Source organism: Canis lupus, chromosome 15 (assembly GCF_011100685.1).
Source record: "Canis lupus familiaris isolate Mischka breed German Shepherd chromosome 15, alternate assembly UU_Cfam_GSD_1.0, whole genome shotgun sequence".
In the NCBI taxonomy this organism is placed as follows: domain Eukaryota; kingdom Metazoa; phylum Chordata; class Mammalia; order Carnivora; family Canidae; genus Canis; species Canis lupus.
The window spans coordinates 60,636,521-60,657,233 of record NC_049236.1 but is presented as its reverse complement, the minus strand read 5'-3'; the positions used below and the strand labels follow the sequence as shown (position 1 = coordinate 60,657,233).

Below are 20,713 nucleotides of genomic sequence, written 5' to 3'. Positions count from 1 at the left end.
AACTCTTTTTCATATTTGCAATGTTTAACAATGCTGCATGGACAGATAAAGATTTAGGTATAAATATATATATATATATATATAAACATAGGTATAAATATTTGTAATCATATAAATAAAAAATTGAAAATATATATATGTGGAATAAGAAAGTAAGCCATGGAGTAGAAGAAAAAATATATCTTATATATTATTTACATATTTTGTTATATATCATATATATGTATATAATATATAATATTTTCTCCCATTCTGTCTTACCTTTTCATTTTTTTAATAGTATGCATAGTATATCAAAAATTGTGGGATGTGGGATGATATACTATATTTTCATTTTCATTCATTTCTCAATGTTTTTGAATTGCCCTTGAGATTTCTCCCTTGGCTCATGGGCTCTATTCAAACATATTGATTGATATCCAGTAATTTGGGGGATTTTCTAGATTTCCTTATTATTGACTTCTAATTTTATTCCATTGTAATCCGAAAACAAATATTCGATTATTTCACCTCATTTACATTTATTGAGTATTTTTCAATGCCCAGGGTATATCCTTGTGAATGTTCCATGTGCACTTGGAAAGAATTTCTGTTCTGTAGTTCTTGGGTGGACTTGGTAGACAGTGTTAGCATTTCTTATAATGAAGACCACTTTATCAGTTATTATTTGTGTGAAAATTATCTTATTTTTGTTTTGGAGGATATTTTCTTTGGTATTTAATTTGGAGTTGACAAGTTTTTTTTTTTTTTTTTCCAGATGTACTAAAGAGAAGTTGGTGTGATTCTTATTTTTCTTCTCTCTCTCTTTTTTTTAAGTTTATTTATTTATTTATTTATTTATTTATTTATTTATTTATTTATTTATGAGAGATACAGAGGGAGAGAGAGGCAGAGACACACAGGCAGAGGGAGAAGCAGGCTCCATGCAGGGAGCCCGACGTGGGATTCGATCCCGGGTCTACAGGATGTATAAAGGGGCCTTTATACAGATTTCTAGAGCTCTTTCTCTTCAGGTTCCTTCTGATTCTTTGCTTCACAAGTTCAAGCCATCTTTAGTTCCTTCCACCTCAATCTCTATATCCTTCACTAAGATAGACAACCAGGTTTTGGTCTTTTTTTTTTTTTCAATTTTTATTTATTTATGATAGTCACAGAGAGAGAAAGAGAGAGAGGCAGAGACACAGGCAGAGGGAGAAGCAGGCTCCATGCACCGGGAGCCCGATGTGGGATTCGATCCCGGATCTCCAGGATCAAGCCCTGGGCCAAAGGCAGGAGCCAAACCGCTGCGCCACCCAGGGATCCCCCAGGTTTTGGTCTTATTCTTTTCTGTACCAGAGTCCAGAAATTGCCTCTAGACACATTGGATAATTATAGAAATCATCTCATTGATTCCCTTTTTCATGAATCACGATCTGTGCTGCCTGGATGCCTGATGCCTGGAAACATTTGTATTTTTCCCAGTTTCATATTTCTTCACAGCTGTTTATACTAATAGACGGTGGGAGGGGAAGCTCAGAGCAATGGAGGCAGAAATCTCCCTACCGTAATTTTTAACATTTATACCACTCCCTTCCTGGTACTATCTACCTTGTTTCTTGTATCATTACCTGAATCTGTGGTTTCCATTCAGCTCCTAGGTATTTATAATTTAACTTTTTGAGAGCCTAGAATGTTTGTGATCTATGTGCTTTATACCTTTTATATAATCTAACCACAGGCTTCTTAACTTTTTACATATTGATCCCAAATGAAACAATAGCTTTCTAGTACTCTCATAAAAATTCTTATCTAACAGTAAATGATTGTCTTTATTTAAAAGCAACCTAATATTAGCCTCTTTTTAAAATTAGCCTTTTATTTAAGAGAAATGATAGATTATTGGACAATATGTTTGCATAAGCTTTAAACTCTGTTTTAAGGGGAGATTTTATGTGATAATTTTAATATGGTCTAAATGGTCATCACTTTCTTTCGTGTCTTATTTATTTGTTTACTGTAGCTATTTTTAAGAAGATTTTGGGTAATTGCATTCTTTTCTACAACAGATGAAAAATCATCAGTTAATTTTAAAATTATAAGCAGAGATTTACATTTTTATTCCTTTATTATGTTGATGCTATTTTCTGTATAAGTAGTAAACATTTTAGTAGTGATTGTTCTTCTATGAAGGAAAAGATATCAAATTTAAAATTATGTAAAATGTTTATAATAAAATCATAGTTCAGATTGCATTTTATTTCCAAACAAACTATTGATACTTGTCCATTGTGGGGTCTGGGAATAAGTACCTCTTAATATTCTTTTCAAGTGTTCTTTCTTCTTCAGTGTAACCTCTTCAGGGACTAAAAATAATTATTAAATTCAATCCAACTAAGAAATTGTGTTAGTAAATATTCTAGCCCAAATATTATTCCTTTAAAATATCTTAGACAAAGTTGTTCAGTTTCTCTGTGTGTGCCTGTCTGTGTCTTTCTCTTTCATTATAAATTTATGTTCACTGAATGTTTTATTTAATTTACCAGACAATTCCTCAAGAGCTCTTAGGGTAGTAAATTAAGTTTGTTTTTAAAGTTTAGGTACTTCTTGAGATTACTTGGCATCCATGGTGACTGCCATCTGTGAAAATTTTTAGGAAACAATCTTCTGCTGAACACTTACCTTTTCAGTTCAATGATTTAAAATCTTGCATAAAAGCAGTTTAGAATCTCTGTGTTTCGATTAGTTTTTCAACCAGTTTGAAGTTAATTTTCTAGACTTTGACCTACTAGTACTCTATTGACTCCACATTTTTGGAGAAATGTCCAAATAGCATGGGAACTTGTGATAGATATATTCATTTTGCCTGCTACTATGAAAACAAAGACATTATTATAGAGCGCATTGAGCGGAGTGTCTGCTATTAAAGTTTGAAGAGCAATCATTGTTTGACTTTGTGGCATGGACTGCAAGGGCAGCATAATCAGAGTACAATGATGAATCTGATTGGCACCTCACACAATCAATATTGTAGTTTTTCTGCATTCTATCAGTACTTTCTATTAACATCTTCTAAAGGTGCTTGTGTCACACAGAGTTACATTTAATCTTAAATCAGTCATTGACTCTATGTGAGAACTGAGCCAGTCGCATCTTTCAGAGCTTTAGTTCCTTTCTCTGTTAAATAGAGATAATAATTCTGCCTAGAGGGCACCTGTGTGGCTCAGCGGTTGAGCATCTGCCTTTGGCTCAGGTCATGAGCCCAGAGTACTGTGATCTAGTCCCATGTCGGACTCCCTGTAGGGAGCCTGCTTCTCCCTCTGCCTCTCTCTCATGAATCAGTAAATAAAATCTTTAAAAAAAATTATGATGAGAGCCAAATTGGATAACATATATGTATAGTGCCTGATACATTATTTGGCAGATAGTAGATGGCTTAACAAATAGTAATTGCTATTGTCATCATTATTATTTTCTACAATATAACAACTCAGATTCGTAATAATAATACTGAGCTACTCCAACCCTCTGATAATGAAAAATTACATTGTATAAAACTACAGTTTGTATTTAAGGTATATGCTATTTCCTTAAAATTCTCAGTTTTAAAAAAGTATTATTCGGCTTAGCATGCATATTTCTATTTATTGAACAAGGGAAAATAATTCCCTTTACATGTAAGATAACTGAGTTTTAGGGGCACCTTCGTGGTTCAGTCGGTTAAGTGTGTGCCTTCAGCTCAGGTATTGATCCCAGGATCCTGGGATGGAGACCTGCTTGGGCTCCCTGCTCTGTGGGGAGCCTGCCTCTCCCTCTCCATCTGCGCTCCCCTTCTCCGCCCCCCGCCACCCCTGCTTGTGCTCTCTCACTGTCAAATAAATAAAATCTTGAAAAAAAGGTTCTGAGTTTTACTGTGTGATCGGATGCCCCTTTCTTAAGAGTTGGAAAGAACATACCCAATTATATTTTTAAAAGTTTAGTTTCCTATTCTTTTGAATATAAGTACAGTTTTTATGATTGAAACATTTATGATGTAATCTTAAATTGCAGACATGAGTGGTTAACTCGTACATAGTGCTTACTCCATGACAGGTCATATGCTAAGAAGTTTATGGGCATTATCTCATTTAATTTACCATAGTACTCCTGTGTTAATAATTAATGGTGTTTATAGAAAAGACAATGAGAGAAAACTCTCAGAATCTTATTGGCTTAGGAAATTGAAAAATCTAGACAATCATTAATACTGTTAAAAATAAAATATTTGAATGATTATTATAGTGTTCTAATAGATTTTGGAGATCTAACCATAAATACAGATAGCATCCTCTAAAGATGATGTAGTATACATCTGATAAATCTTTTGGTTTATTCTTCTTAGGGAGTAATAATAATGCTCTTAAATATTGAATAGCCCATTTTCAAATAGTTTGTAGCATTTCATGCTTCATTTTATATCCTTTAATCTTCTTTAAATATGTCTTTCTCTTTGAAATTTTCTTATACTAATAACTTCAAAAAATCTTTAGTACTTCAAAGTTAACTGTTTTAGGAAACTGTCCATATTATTTCTTCCTCCTTTTAGAGCTTATAAATGTAGAATTCATGTGTGTGTGCTTCAGTCAATCACTGTAGTTAGAAAGAGTGTGTAATCGACAATATATTTTAACATCTCGGCAGGTAAATTCCTTACATTTGTTGCCACAAGTTGATGACTTAAGTCTTCTGTGATAAGATCTAACCTCCTATTCCCTGTGGTTTTCTCTTTCATTTTCTCTGCTATCTTTTATGGTAAGCCATCAATAGCAGCTGGCTCTCTGACTATTCATATTGAATCTTATTTTAATAAAGTATATGGTATCATAATGCTAATATCTTTACACAAGGAGCAATCTTACATACTAGGTAAACACAAATCTGATGTCACAGTCTCCACATTAAAAGATACTTCAAAAGTTATTGAATCCAGTTTATTTTAAATTTGGCAATGTCACATTAGTTTCAGGTGTGCCACAGTGATTCAACTTCTATTTATGCTATACTCACCACAAATTCAGTCTTTAAAAAGATTTTTACATTTATTTGTTAGTTGTCTCAATAAGTGGTTGTGTATCCTCTATTTGGACATTAAGGTTCAAACTAAAAGAATATCTGTTTTTTATTTCCACAGAGCTCTAGTTTGTCATGATTTTTTTCCCTCATATTGACTCAGATGGACCTCTAACTGTTGAAATAGGTTCAAGACAGGGAATACATGTTCCATTACTTCGAAATACACCTGGCTTGCAACTTGAGTTCAACCATTTACCTAGTTGTCCTATCCTATTTTTCTGGCTCCTTCAAGCCTCTATGACTACACATACAAGAACACACAGAATGCAGACACCGGTGTGCACTTTTCATTCTCAGGCTACTTTCAAAACTGCTTTTCTCTGGTCTTGGATCTCACTATATCATCCTTGGTCTTCTTGTTCTATCCTTAGCTACTTGCCTTGGACTTGATGCTCACAGCTCTTACCTAACTAATGCTCTGGCTCTTGATCTTTCTCATTCCCATTTTCTTTTTTTTTTTTTTTTTTAAGATTTTATTCGTTTATTCATGAGAGACACACACACAGAGAGAGAGAGAGAGAAAGAGAGAGAGAGGCACAGAACACAGGCAGAGGGAGAGGCAGGCTCCATGCAGGGAGCCTGACGTGGGACTCGATACTGGGTCTCCAGGATCACACCCTGGGCTGAAGGCGGCGCTAAACCACTGAGCCACCCAGGCTGCCCTGTCATTCTCATTTTCTAAAAAGACACGCGATCTTAGAAACCAATAAATACTACTCTTCTCCTAAGACAATCCTCAGGACCCTCTGCTTCATCTGGTCCTTTTAAGCATATTACATATTACACATATTGCATATATTACATATTACATATCATGCCTCATAGGTTTTCCTGGTTTTGCTCTCATGGGAGGCAAAATGAGTAACATGTCTTTCTTGATGCTTGGGTTTCAGCAAATTGCTTTCTAACTTTTGTACACCCAGCATCTGCCTCCCACCAGAAAGTATTTCTAACCTGAAGAAAAATGTCACCAGATTTGATGAGCAATAGTCTATTACATAGAGTTAAAAACCAGGATAGCTGAAATGTAAATTTATCCTTTTAAAGATTACTTTCCTCTTTTCTAGAAAGAGATCATACCTATCTTAGCCATCTGAATATGAAGTAGGTAATGGTTAACCAAAACTGCTTTAATGCATAAAAAAAAGTGTTAAGTGTAAACAATGAAATTAGGAGTTAAGGTTTCAGTTGTTCCTTATTTTCCATTAACTTTATTATAATGGTAAATTTAAAAGTTGGTATTTCCATTCATATCAGAAAATAGATTAGAGCATAACAATCTTAAAAATAACAATGTATGCAAAGGAAATAGTGAATTTAGCACACTTTTTTTCTCTGGGACCATTATATTAGCTACTCTAAGTTAATGAGTAACTCTTATCTTATTTCACTTAATTATTTCTAAAACTCTGCCACAAATATAAACTATAAAGAATAGGGGAAAGCAATATTCTCAAAACTATCAAGAGATGTTTTTCTATACTCAATGGTCTCTTAAAGTACATTGTTCAATTGGAGTTATAGCCAGTTATTTTTTAGTAGCTCAGTAAAAGTGTATTACACTTTTAGGGGAGGGTTAAGAGTAAAAATGGTTGGAAGAACCTGTCTATAGGAATGAATTCGTTTCCTAGGGCTGTTGTAACAAAGTACCAAAAACTGGATGGTAAACCACAGAAATTAATTGTCTCACAGTTCTACAGGCTAGAAGTTCAAGATCAAAGTGTCAGTAGTGCCCTGTTCTTGCTGAAAGCATTAAGGAAGCATCTGTGGCAGCCTCTAGCTTCTGGTAGTGCCTTGGCTCATGGCAGCACAACCCCAAATTTCACCCAGCAGTCTATCTCTATGCATGTCTGTCTCTGTGTTCAAACTTCTTCCCTCCTCCCCCCGCCTTTTTTTGAGGACACTAGTTGTACTGGATTGGGGCCCACACTAACGACCTCATTTCAAATCCATGGCATTTTTAAAGACCGTTCTCCATATAGAATAAGAAGGTACTGTGGGCTAGGGCTGAATTATGTATTTGTGGGAGACATAATTCAACCCATTATAGGGAGTAGTATAACTCATTGAAAAGAAGTCTTATTAAATTCTGGTGGGATTCCATGTCCTATTTCCAAAGGTCTACAAGGAATATATGCTAGTTTTTAAAAAAATAAGGATAAGTAATTTGTCTTCAAAAAGATCAAGAAATAGTTTTGTAGACTCACTGGTCTCATAAAATACATTGCTCAATTTTGGGTTAGACCTATTTATTTCTTAGATTCTATTATTTTGGACAAAAACACCCAACACCTTAAGCTTCAAAAACTGGGAAATTAGTGGTCATATATTATTTAAGGCAGCGTATTTTTTTATCTTATAAAAGCTTTATTTAGTGTATTAAAACTATTCAGAAAAAAAAAAAAAAAAACTATTCAGTAAAGTGGGTAAATCAAATTTTCATTTTAAAAGTTGGAAAATATATTATGTATTGGTTTTGTCAAAAGATGGTAATTTCTAAGTTCTATTTCCCTATTAAAAATATTGTGATAATTTTTACATTTGGTTGAGAAAAATTCTAGGTGAAATAAAATAGATATATGTTCATCTGATAGGACCACCCTGAATTAAAGATACTCTCTATAAGAAAAATGCTTATTAGGGTTGGCTAAAAATGTGTGACTGTCCATAAATAACTTAGAAAATCAATACTCCTATAGTCAGTTACACTTTCATTCTCTCAGTGATATTAGATACAATGTTTTGGCCATGACATTCATGACTATGGAAAAATTGCCCAAGTCTGCTGATTATTTTGGAATTTTAGAGATAACATCCTATTTAGTGACAGAAAATGCAAAATATAATATAATAATGATTTTGTTATTATGAATATCTGCCAGATATGAAAGAAGAATATATAGATTTGCTTTCTGAATTTGACCTATTGTTTCTTACATGACTTTTCAAAGTACTGATTATATTGTCAAAAGAATCATTTGTCCTAAATACAATTTACTCTGAGAACATTAATAACATTGGCTTAATGACTTTTTTTTCATAAACAGTGGGTAATGAGAGCAAAAAAAAAAGGAAAAAAACCTAGATAATCCTCAAACAATAATTATTCCTTGAATAATAAAAATGAGCTCTTTCAGAAATTAAAAAAAAAATCTTTAGTAAAGGACGATTTCCAAAGAGAAGATACATGTAATTCACAATTATACTACAAAATGTATTTCTTTCAGACTCACTAAGAGAAAGTAAAAGCATAATATAAATAAATAAACAAATAAAATAACTTCTTTTTACTTTAAAACTCATCTAAGCTTTATGTTCATCATGTTGGTTCAGATCATGCAAAAGGGCAAAGAGTCTCTGTGAATCAGGGGATTGTTCTGCATTGACTCTGCCATCAACTAGTCTTCACTTATGTTAAATCATTCAGTCTACCGGGACTTAATTTGGTCATCTGTAAAATGGTAGGGTGCTTTCTGATTTTTCTTTTAAATACAAAATTCTATGATTCTGTTTTCTACTTAAACTCAATAGACTAGAAAGAGAGGTTTATGTATAGGGAATACAAATAAATTATATTTGAGCAGATACATATAACTTTATATGTGGACTCACATTTTAGTTAGGAATCCAAAATGACATCATTTGTTTTGTGTTTTTGTGTATGTGCTTGTGTGTATGCACTCATGTGTGTCTGCATCTGTGTGTGTTTGCTTGATTAGGATGGTCAGGGCCAGTTCTCCTTTGCTTAGTATCTTAAAACCATACAAGAAGCACTTAGTTAAATTTGCTCTTTAATTTTCTGATGCACTGTTAGAATTTTGACATGAATGAGGAGAAACCACTGTTTTCTTGTTTAAGTCATCAAAAGGCTGAGAGGAGCTGTGTTGCTAGGCTCTGAGAAGGCTGGGGTTTATGAGACTTGAAACACATAAGTGTTAAGTTCCAGAATATGGAAGGGGAGGGAGAGCCACTGCCCTGTCACCCCCACTACTTAGAGATAAGGGTGGGGAGGTTCTGAAGCAAGTCACTTGAATACCCTCTCTCATGCCTCCAATTTGCTACGGATGCCAATCGATCCTTCTTGGATGACTGCTTTGTATTTTCTGAAGATGTCTGAAGAAATAGATATTTACCCTAAGAGCTTTGATCCTATTTGCTTTTTCTTCAGTCAGATACCCTAGTATTTTGAAAGTCATAGAGAATATTAACGAAGATTAACTATAGATTTATGTACTTGGAGACAAGGCTGCTTAATTTTATTTGCCAAAATAAATCTTGTTTTTTAAACAAAATTTTAATTTCACTTATCTGACCAAGAAAATAAAGTACAACATATTTTATTGTATTTAATCCTAAACTATGTTCCTAAAGCTGATTAAATATTAATGTATGCTTACCTTCCTTAGATTTTTTTTAAGATTTTATTTATTTAATAATGAGAGACACACAGAGAGGCAGAGACACCGGCAGAGGGAGAAGCAGGCTCCCCACAGGGAGCCCGATGTTGGACTCGATCCCAGGACCCCGGGATCATGACCTGAGCCAAAGGCAGACTCTCACTCACTGAGCCACCCAGGTGTCCCCCTTCCTTAGATTTTTGATTACTTACAACATGCAGTTGTTTTGTGTTTTTTAGAGAATTGAACAAAATGATTGTTTTTCTCTTCCTCAGCAAATTAAAATAGAGCAAAGATAGTCCTATGAAGTTAGGAAGGAGATTCTGTTTCTGATGAGACTCTTTTGTCATGAGCATAATATGAAAATACAATCTAGTAGAAGTATTTCAGTGCCTGCTATAGTTATCACACATTTTATGTAACTGTGACAATGACAATTGCCATTGATTCTCAAAAAGACTGAAATAAATTCGTTGGCTCCATTGTAGTCTGCTTTCAACTTCAGAAAACAGATGTGTCCAAAATTAGGACCAATACTTCCCAAAGAATAAAATCAAAGACCTGGAGAGGTCATCTGACCCCATCATCCTGTGTTTAGTATTGAAGGTTGATCATTCAGTTGCTTCTGAAAAGTCTTCAGGGACAGAATTTCTGCATTGAATGGATATTCTTCTAATTACGAAGGGTGTTTGCACATACCAAATAGAATCACAGTCGGATTTCCACAGTCAGACAAAACCCAGGAAAACACACCCATTCATAAATGCTTCATTACAATGCAGATTTGTTACAAACCTAGAACCAGAAATTTTAATTGTTTTTATTTTTTTTCTTATTGAAATTTTATTTTTTTCACATTGATCTTGTTTTGCTTATTTGAATTTTCTATAACTCTACATTAGCATATGCTTCAGCATTTCCCTGGTAGAAATAGCCCCCCTCTGTGTGATTTCCCCCTTCTCTGTGAGATACAAATTTTAATGCCGTGATGTCTTGCTCACCTGTTTTTCCCAGTAACCTCTGACAGTGGCCATCAGGTGCACTGTTCATTGGTGGGTCCAAAACCCACTCAATCAACAGGGATGTGTTATGAAATATCCTTTCCCCAACTCAAGATGCCTTGTTTCCATTTTCAGAAACCATTTAATGTTCTTATCTTTATTACTTATATGACCGCCCTTGATGCAGTTACAACTTAGATACTGCTTTGCATGGACTTGTTCTTTCTTCTAGCCATTGGCCTGGTTTCTTTCCTCTCTTTTCCCAAGTTTTAGTTAGTGACACATGCTAATGGCCATGTGTGGCCTAACCCAACTGATAAAACTTAAACAAATTTTCTGTTATTTCAACAAGTGTCTTGAACTTGCATGTGCCAGTCTCACACTCATCTCTGTGAGGAAGTGACTACAGACCTTCTCTCTGCTAAGCCCCAACTTGGACCCCAGTTCTTCCTTAAGATCATCTATTTATACCTGTGATGATTTTGTTTGGTGTTCAAATATTCTTTGACACTTTACATTCTGTATTGTGTTTCAAATATTGATTGTATTGTCCCATGTCTTTCTCAGATTGACTGACCTGTGTCTGTCATATCTCCTTAGTGACACAGCAAACTCCTTGACTACTGAAATTGTCCCTTATAATTTTGTATGACCTCCTACCCCTTAATCCCTAGCATGGCTCAGAAAACATAGAATATTCTCAATAAATGTGTGTTGCATTATGAGGCTGTCCAGTTAATGCATCAGCAGATATTTACTTGGTTCCTTGTCTTTGCCTGATACTGTGTTTCTTTTCTTCCTTAATTATAGTAAAAATATACCCTTTAGAGGCCTCTCTTTTTTTTTTTAAGCTGACAAAGATTGAAGTAGGTCTTACTTAGAGAAATCAGATGCATATTTTTTCTGTTTTCTTTTACAACTGGAGACGACTTAGGTCATCAAGAACAAATTTAGAATCTCTTAGAGAAAGCTTCCGTCCTAACATTAGAATTACCAACTGCAAATGCCAAATTTAGTAGCCAGAGGCAGTAATTGAGGTACTGTTCCCAGAGCCAGAGGGTTGGAAGCCACAGGGTGGAAGCAAAACAAATGTAATTTGGGCATGAGTATGCAATAGTGTCCAGGTGGAGAGTGAATGTTCCAGAAGGGGTTTCAACACTAATTAGAGTGAATAGTTTCCACAAAAATCAAGTTTGGAAGTCTGGATCATGTTTTGAGACTGTGTACACAGATACAAATTAGCTGAATGATTCCAGAATCCACAGCTCCTGTCTGGTAGCTTGGCCGGTACCTGATAGTGCTCAGTTGTTGAATGCGTAACAGGCCTCTCGTTTATTCCCTAGGGTTTAATTACTGCGCAGGATGGACCGTGCTCCCATAGGAGAAATGCATTCCACAACATTTTTTTTTTTTTTTAGGTTTGGATCGTTGCACAATGAGTCATCCCAGAGCAACTCCATGCTTCTAGTTGGCAGAACAGTTTGGGAGCTTCTTTAAGAAAGGTGTTAGGTCCAAGTCATTGACGTCAGGTGATGTTACGTTCCAGCGTTCTAAGGCCGTGGAGCACCCCAGAGTGTTAAAAGCCCCTTTTCCCCCCTCAGTAGTTTCAAAATTGTGGAAATCCAGTTTATGGGACCACCTAATACAGTACCAGCTAAATGTTTATTAAATATCCTGGTTATTCATTTTTCTTGTTATTTCGGAAGCATTTACTTGAAAAACCATAATAAACCTTCTCTTGTTTAGTATCTAAAATGCTCCAGGAAGTAAATATCCTTTTCCTTGAAATGTGATTTACATTTTAAATTTCGAGATAAAGCTAATTGAAATAACTCAACCACATAAATCACATTAACTTGAAATTCAAATCTGATTTTTGAAAAATCTCTGAGTAAACAAAGGATAACTCACATGCATAATGAGGTAAAGGATTAAGACAGCCATTTAGTTAATTCAGGCTAAAAATCTCCTTTCCTGTAACATCAATGAATATTTTAAGCAAAAGTACTGGAGTCTAAATTATCTGGAAAGCTGCCTTAGCTTTTCATGGAGTTTTTCATGGAGGTAAACACTAACAATATTACTTTTTCTAAACAGATTCATAATTTACATTTTAGTATTTGTCACACACCATTAAATTTACAGACTTCTATTTCCAACCTTCTCTTAATTAAGATAGTCCTTCTAGACAGAGGGATTAATGATTATTTTTTTCTTTTAAGATTTTACTTATTTATTCATGAGAGACACAGAGAGAGAGGCAGAAGGAGAGACAGAGGCAGAGGGAGAAGCAGGCTCCGTGTAGGGAGCCCGATGTGGGACTCGATCCCAGGACCCTGGGCCAAAGGCAGGCGCCCAACTGCTGAGCCACCCAGAGATTCCCCTGATTATTTTTAAAGTAAGGAATTACCCACCTCATAATTACAGGTCATAGGTGTGATCCTTAAGCTACAGCAATTTTTAAGCATTATCATCAATTTAACTTTGGACATGGCATTTTTGGAGGAGTTTGGCTTTTAGTCCCTTCCTTGAAACTTCTGTATTTAACAAACATCCGGTGTAAACGAAGAGTGATGATGAGCAAACGCCAGGGTTAGGGCTTCCTAACCTTCTTGTTTTTTACTATTTTAAAGCAGAAATTTGTCACACGGCAAACTTTAATTAGCTTATTGTTCTTAAGCTATTATATTGACATAGTGCAGTGGTTCTCAAAATTGGTTTGTATCAGCATCATCTGTGAGTCTTTAAAAAAGATTTTATTTATTTATTTGAGAGAGAGAACAAATGGTGAGAGGGGCGGAGGGGGGGCGCCCCGACCTAGGCCTTGATCCCAGGATCCCAGGCCCCTGACCTGAGCTGGGGCAGACGCTGAACCCAGTGAGCCGGCCAGGCACCCTCATCTGTGATATTCTTAAGACCTGCCCGCTTCAGGTTCTTGCTGCGGCCTTATTGAACTCGGATCTCTGGTGAAGTGAGTCTCAGGTATTTATGTGTCATGATACCTCCGCAGGTGAGCCCGCTGCATGGGAGGAGTGAGGGCGTGTGCCGCTGCAGAGCTCCTGCCAGGGGGGCCACTCAAAAGGAACTCACATTAGAGCAAACCTAAAAGTATATTGAAGCATTTATTTCTGCAAATCTTTAAATGAAGGTTTTTTGTTTGTTAGGTTTTTTTTTTTTTTTTTTTTTAAGCAATCTTCATAGTGATTATTGTTGGCTAAATTGCCAAGGACAATACTTCTCCTTTCTACCTTTTGTCCCTATTCCGACTTCTAAAGACCTAGAGCCGTCACATGGAAAGGGCATTTCTGCTGTGGAATACAGAGCTAGTTAGAGATGCACTGCAGCCAGAAGCTGCTCTGAAGATCTCCTGTGTGACTGGGGACAAATTAGAACTTATAAGCAATGTCTGAGGATGTGTAAAAATGACAGATTTTTGGAATTTTCCTTCCTTTGGGGCGAAGAAACACAAAAGATGCGGAGAGATCCGATCTATTCACAACGTCTGGAAAATATAAAGCACGTGCATCTAAATTGAAAAAGAAAATTCTGTCCTTTTAAAGACAAATCCCCGAATCCCCTCACAAGGAGGGAGTGACCACGGGAGAGAGCCATCTGAAAAATGTAATGTATTCTGAGAATTCACTCTACTGGGAGATTGCGTTTTTTCTTTTTTTTTCATTTCAAGGGCAGAAATTTCGATTAACCATTTAATCCCCCCCCCCCCGCCCTGTATAACCGTTAAGGACACGGTGCCACCCTTGGCAGGGGCTGTTTGCTTCCCCGGGAGGCAACAGGAGGCCCGCGGGGACCCCAGCCAGGAGATCCCGGGAGCACAGGGAGCTGCAGGGGCGCCCTGGTGCTCGGGCCTCCCCGCGGAGCCCTCGGGCCTGCTCCCTTCGGTGCCGGGGTCCCCAGGGCGGGGTGGGGCGGGGCAGGGGCAAGGCAGGGGCAGGGCTGGGGCAGGGCTAGGCTGGGCTGGGGCAGGGCTGGGGCAGGGCTGGGCTGGGCAGGGGCAGGGCTGGGGCAGGGCAGGGGCAGGGCTGGGCAGGGGCAGGACAGGGGCAGGGCAGGGGCAGGGCAGGGGCAGGGCAGGGGCAGGGCTGGGGCAGGGCTGGGCTAGGGCAGGGCTAGGCTGGGCAGGGGCAGGACAGGGGCAGGGCAGGGGCAGGGCAGGGGCAGGGCAGGGGCAGGACTGGGGCAGGGCAGGGGCAGGGCAGGGGCAGGGCAGGGCCAGGGCTGGGGCAGGGCCAGGGCTGGGGCAGGGCCAGGTCAGGGGCTGGGGCAGGGCTGGGCAGGCCGCCCATGACACGCAACTGCACCCGCTCCGGCTCCGCTCATATATATATATATATGGAATGCTTAAATGCAAGATCCAAGAAAGTTCTGGAAGGGAAATTAGCAAACAGATTTAACCTCATAGCATGGGGTCAGTGAGGGAAATTAGATGGTTTGGAGTGAGGTTAGTTCATCTATATCTTGAGAAGCCATGACCCTGAGGAAGCCACCGGGGAAGGTCCCTCTATAAAGAGGTTCATAACTCCGCATCCCTCCAGCTCTCTCTTTCTCTAGTTGGGTACAAAGATTGACTAGTCCAGCTTCTTTAAATCTCATTTGCCTACTTCCGTGAGTGGGCCACACTTTGCTCCCGTTAATCCACTTTTCCCTTCTTTTTTAGATATATTAACACCACGTGTTAGGCCGCAATTAATTCACCTTAGAGATTTGGCTTCTTGACCTCTGTCTCTTACAAAGGTAATCCAATTCTTAGACTTCTAGGTGTGACTTAATTTCACACTCTGTAACTAGAAATTATGATGATCATGTAAATTCCCACATTTAGCCAACTAGCATGTATTTTTAAAAAAAATAATTATTTAAGATTTATAAGCCAAGGGGAGGAGGGCGGGGGGTGGGGGTGAATGGGTGACGGGCACTGAGGGGGGCACTTGACAGGATGAGCACTGGGTGTTATTCTGTATGTTGGCAAATTGAACACCAATAAAAAATAAATTTATTATTTAAAAAAAAGATTTATAAGCCAATGTCTCTGAGGCCTACTGTATTTCAAACATTGGAATAAACCAGAGATCACACCAGGGGTGTTCCTGCCACCTGCATTGCGTGCTGCCACACGCTCCGTCAGCACAGAGTCCATATCTCAGATGATAGTTTCGTAAGAGGAGAAAAGGGGCTTCAGATGCTTTTCTTCTAACCTCTTCTCGCCCACAAATTGACCATGCATGGCAGCCATGCGTTAGAAGGTTTGAAGAGAAAAACACACAAACAAAAACACCTTTGATTGTAGGTACATTTTTCTTTACTGTTTTCATGATTTTATGATATTTCTCTACTTCAATTCCCCCCCCCCTTTTTTTTTAAATGAATATTTACCTCTCCTTCCTTTTTCCTAGGGTTAGGATGCCCCCTTCAAGATCTCCTCCTACTCTCGTTTCCAAGGACAGCCACACTGGGCTACCTTTCCTTATTCAGACTGGTTGCTGACCTGGCAACTTGAGGGAATTGAAAACAATATGGCATTTTGATATATATTCTTCATTTTGAACAGAGTGGATAAATTATTATTTATCTGGAAGATGATTGATTAATTCTATTTTTAGTAGAAAATCATAAAAGTTAAATAACATAATCTCAAAGCCAGAGACTAAATTGAGATTAGCCGATCTAATTTCACACTTTATGTGTTTCTTTGTAACTATGGTACCATAACTCTTTCACATTCCTTAGCAAAATTTTTAGAAATCAAATGACCCAAGGGGCACCTGGGTAGCTCAGTGACTAAGTGTCTGCCTTCGGCTCAGGGCATGACTCCGAGGTTCCTGGGATCGAGTCCCACATCGGGCTCCCTGCAGGGAGCCTGCTTCTCCCTCTGCCTGGTCTCTGCCTCTCTCTCTCTCTCTGTGTCTCTCATGAATAAATAAATAAAATTTAAAAAATAAAAAAGTGACCCCAGAATTAGAAAGCCTCTTAAAAATTCTTAATTCCAAAAAGGAAACCCAAAGAGAATAAACAACTTGCCAACATCACATGACTGGTTCGTGGTAAAGTTGGGACGATAATACAGGCCTTGTGACTGCCAGTCTAGTGTCCTTTCTATTATTACTGCATTTGGTGATTTGTTCCTCAAGGCACAAAAGTACAGTCCCAAAGATTTAAAGAGTTAATATAATCCCCAGATCTGCTAGACTCTGAATAGGTTGAGTTTGCGTTTTTGCGGTTAAAGTTACTTGCCTATGACCCATAAGGTCCAGATGGGTATATAAAATGGGTCCCATTTATAGAATATAGCTGGAGTTAATTTAGTCAAAATTCAGAAAATAAGATATAATTAAATAATAATGGGCAGAACAGTAGCGAGGACACTGCACTGAGATTAAGCATACAGGACATGGAGTCCAGCTCCACCAAAACCTCTTAAGTTTGAGTGAGTCACTTACCTCTTCAGCTTGTCCCCTGGAGAAAAAGTACATTTACTAGATCCTGTTTAAACAGTAAGGATGTTTTATTTTCTTCTGTTATTACTTGAACGTAATCATCTGGTCTCGCTCCACTCTGGGCACGTAAAGGCCATGATTGTCTTCAAAGGTGTATTTGGCTCACGTATGATAGGACTGAGTAGTGAGGGAGGGCTCACCCTTAGGGGATACCTGTTGTCTTGCTACGTATCATTCATTCTTCCTTCTGGTACCAGTGCTCAGAGAACCAACCCTGTCCTTCCTCAGCCTTGCGATTGGGGAGGGTCTTGATCGCCTTACACCAGTCAGTATGTCATGATACTGTGTCATCATAATTGGTTCAAGAATAGCTCTATAACTCCACCAGAATCAATGGCACATAGAAAAATCCTTTAAAGGACTTTTGGGGAGGGAAGTCGCATTATTCCTGAAGACCTCTGGAATAGACTTACTCTCCTTTTCTGGACAGTTTATATGAGAACATGAGTTCTAGATTTGGACATTATGAGGGAAAAGGTTGGAGCTTCAAGGCTGACCAGAGATATTCTGATGCTGAAGCTGACTTGGAAATAGGGAGGGCAGAGGAAGAAATGTGCACATTTCCCCTGCTCTTTCTTTAGCTGTGTTCTACCCTAGGGAGTTGCGGCACTTTTGTTATTTGGAGTAGAGCTCTTAACACCTCTAAATGGGAAAAAAATTACTCTGTAACATAAGTATAAATGAGTAAGTGCAAAAATTAGAAGTCTCTAAGAGGAAAATTCCAGTTTCTTTTCAGTTAGAGGTTTGTGTATAGAATAAAGATCGATACAGGGAGCATCAGTATGGACGAGTGACTGGGTTAGTCCTTGCTTGAAACCAACCCCTATTTAAAACCAAACCACTTTCCAGTGAAGTGATTCAATTCCTTTATTGTTTAAACCATTTTTTTTTTTTTGGTTGAGTGTATATCACAACATAACAGGGTGCTGAAGGATTCTTTGTCAAAGGGTGGTCACCATAGTTTTCTGTATTGTTACTTGAGCAGCAGCTGACTTCAGAGCTCGGAGATAGCTGAGATCCAAGTAAAGTAATCACAGACATTAATTTATGAGTAACTGTGCATATTTACCCAGAACGCTCTGTTTTAACTAACTGAAATACATTTTTAATAGATGTGAAACGCTTTGCGGAGAATACCAGGGGGGAAGAAGGCTAGTTCTCTTTTCTTCAGAAGAATACTTTCCAACCTCTGAGTGTCAGTGGAATATTAGAGTCCTATGTGCTTATTATAGCGAATCCCACTGAGTCTACTAATAGTACTGAAATAGTTTTATATAATGAAGACTAGGAAATATCCAGATTATTATTTACTTTCAGCAATGACATTACCATAATGTACATTAGTTTTCTTGTTTAAAACAGATGTTGTGGGTAATTTCATTAATAACTAAGACTGAGTAACACATTTTATTGACAAATTATTCAAAACAGTAATGCTGATACACCTTGAACAGTATTTTAATCTTAAAAATTTTTTTATTTTTAAAACTTTTAAAATTTGAATATAGTTGATACACAGCATTATATTAGTTTTAGGTGTACAATATAGTGAATCAGTACCTCTACACATTATGATACGTTCATCTCGAGTGTAGCTACCATCTGTCACCATACAACTGGATTACAGTATCATTGACTATATTCCCTATGCTGTGCCTTTTTTCCTGTGACTTATTCCTTCCAGAAAGGAAGCCAGTATCCCCCACTCCCCTTCACCCATTGTGCATATCCACGCACCACCCCCACCTGCCTCTGGCAACCATCAGTTTGTTCTGTCCTTACAGATTTGATTCAGTTTTTTGTTTGTTTGTTCGTTAGGCAGGTAGACTGTCAAAAGTCCTCTCTGGTGTGCATTTAAAAACTTTTATTATGCATTCATGGCTGGTTTAATGAGACTCAGTATGATCATTGTGTTTCAAAGATCGTTGATCAAAAATCTTGATGTGGAGGTGTCTTGGGGCATGGGAGGCATAGATAAAGCCACGCTTGTTTAATTAGGCAGGATTTTTAGAACTTGCTGATTGGCCAGCATTTAACTCGATCTTTTGCAGCACTGACAATGCCAATGTGGATTTAGAATCCCGTAATCTGAAGCACTGATGAAGAAAAAGGATAGCAGTCTAAGTATTGCTTTCCCCTAGTTCATGCCTACGAATATCACCCAGAGCCACTTGGAGCAGCCTTCATAACCTCCAGGTGAAGATGAGAAATGACATCTATTCGATACTCATTCTGTTTCCTGTCTCTGCAGCTCTGTTAAATAATTGAAATAGGCATGACATGAGGGTACAACTGGTGATAAGACTTTGCTCTTAAAAGAGTGACAAGGAGATTGAAGAAAAGGACAGTGTTCTGGGGTGCTGAGTGTCTGACTTGGGCTTTCAGCCTCTCACTTTACACGTTGATCATTCCATTCATCAAACCTTGCAAACCTGGGTATGAAAACAATTGCAGAGGATCCCTTCACCCAACCACGGCCAAAGAATACAGTACACATTCTCTGATACAGAGGAACACTTTGAATTCTTTAGGATTTGTACTTTTGATGTCAACATCAGAAAGTTTCTTAGGGAAAAAGTACTGGCAGCACTAAACCATCGGACATGCAGTGCTGCAGGGCACAGCAAATGAAGCTCAAGCGTAAGATACAGAGTAAAAAGGTATTTGTTAGGTGAGGCAGCAGTGTATGTTTTCACAAATTATTAAATTCTTTACAGATAGCAGTTATTCCCATCCATAAACCATACCAATTATTCCTGCCTTATTCCTAAAAAGCTCCATGGAGCAGTGAACGGCTATGAATGCTTCATATGTGGAAGTTATATGCTTACGTCGTGTAGACTTAGGTCCACAGCACAGTTTTAATTTCCAATTTTATTTTTCAAAATCAATTTTCATGATATTACAAAATATGAGAGAGACCTGTTAAATTTTACGAAGCTTTAGAAATTCAGATTCTAGCAATATGTTTTATTTTAACCTGGAACTACTTTCTATATGACCGTTTACTGTGAAACTACTACTATAGTTCTTTCAAGTTTTGGAGGAAGGGATTTCTGCATACGATTAGCCAATTATACGGCAAAGGATTCACCTTTGATCGTTGGTGTTACCATCTAACTCAGACATGTTGTTTGGTGCCCAATGGGAGTATAATAGAAACTCACACTTTAGAATTAGAAGGAATCTCTTTCATGTCACTTGATACTGTCTGTGTTGAGAGGCAAGAGTGAGGTCATTAAAAGCATGTTGGGCGCAAATCTGAGCTTTGCACTTAGCTGTGGGATCTTGGTGAGATTACTTAACATCTGTGCCTGAGTTTCCTGAGGTGTAAAATAGTGACAAATATGAGGACTACTTTATAGAGTGATGAGAATTAAAATGAGTTAATGTTTCTAATGCAAGGGAGATTCATTGGGACAAAATAAACACCATTATGTGTTTGATAAATGAAAGTGCTAAAGAAAGCAATTCCCTGTGTTCACCATATTTCTTATCAGCATATTTTATTACTCATAGTGAACATGACTCATTAATTAATACCTTCCATTAATGATGAGGTGATGAAGAAATATTTAGGGTCACATGGCATCATAGAAGGAGCCTTTTATAATGATAATGACCTAAAAAAATAAAAAGCTAATTCATTGCTATTTGAAGTTTGCCAACACTCTGACCTCTGCTTGTACAGACCATGTCTATTTGCTTTAGATAA

The 20,713-nt window shown here is 37.6% G+C and overlaps 1 protein-coding gene and 1 long non-coding RNA gene across 2 annotated transcripts in view; one reads left to right on the top strand and one right to left on the bottom strand.

Moving 5' to 3' along the window:
- MARCHF1 (membrane associated ring-CH-type finger 1) overlaps nt 1–20,713 on the top strand; it is a 798,496-nt gene that overhangs the window by 347,431 nt on the left and 430,352 nt on the right. The window lies entirely within an intron of this gene.
- Nucleotides 15,530–17,227, bottom strand: LOC111090128. The gene is made up of 3 exons (XR_005370957.1): nt 16,942–17,227; nt 15,878–15,996; nt 15,530–15,701 (listed from the first exon to the last, which is right to left on the bottom strand). It is a non-coding gene; the product is annotated as an uncharacterized LOC111090128 (long non-coding RNA).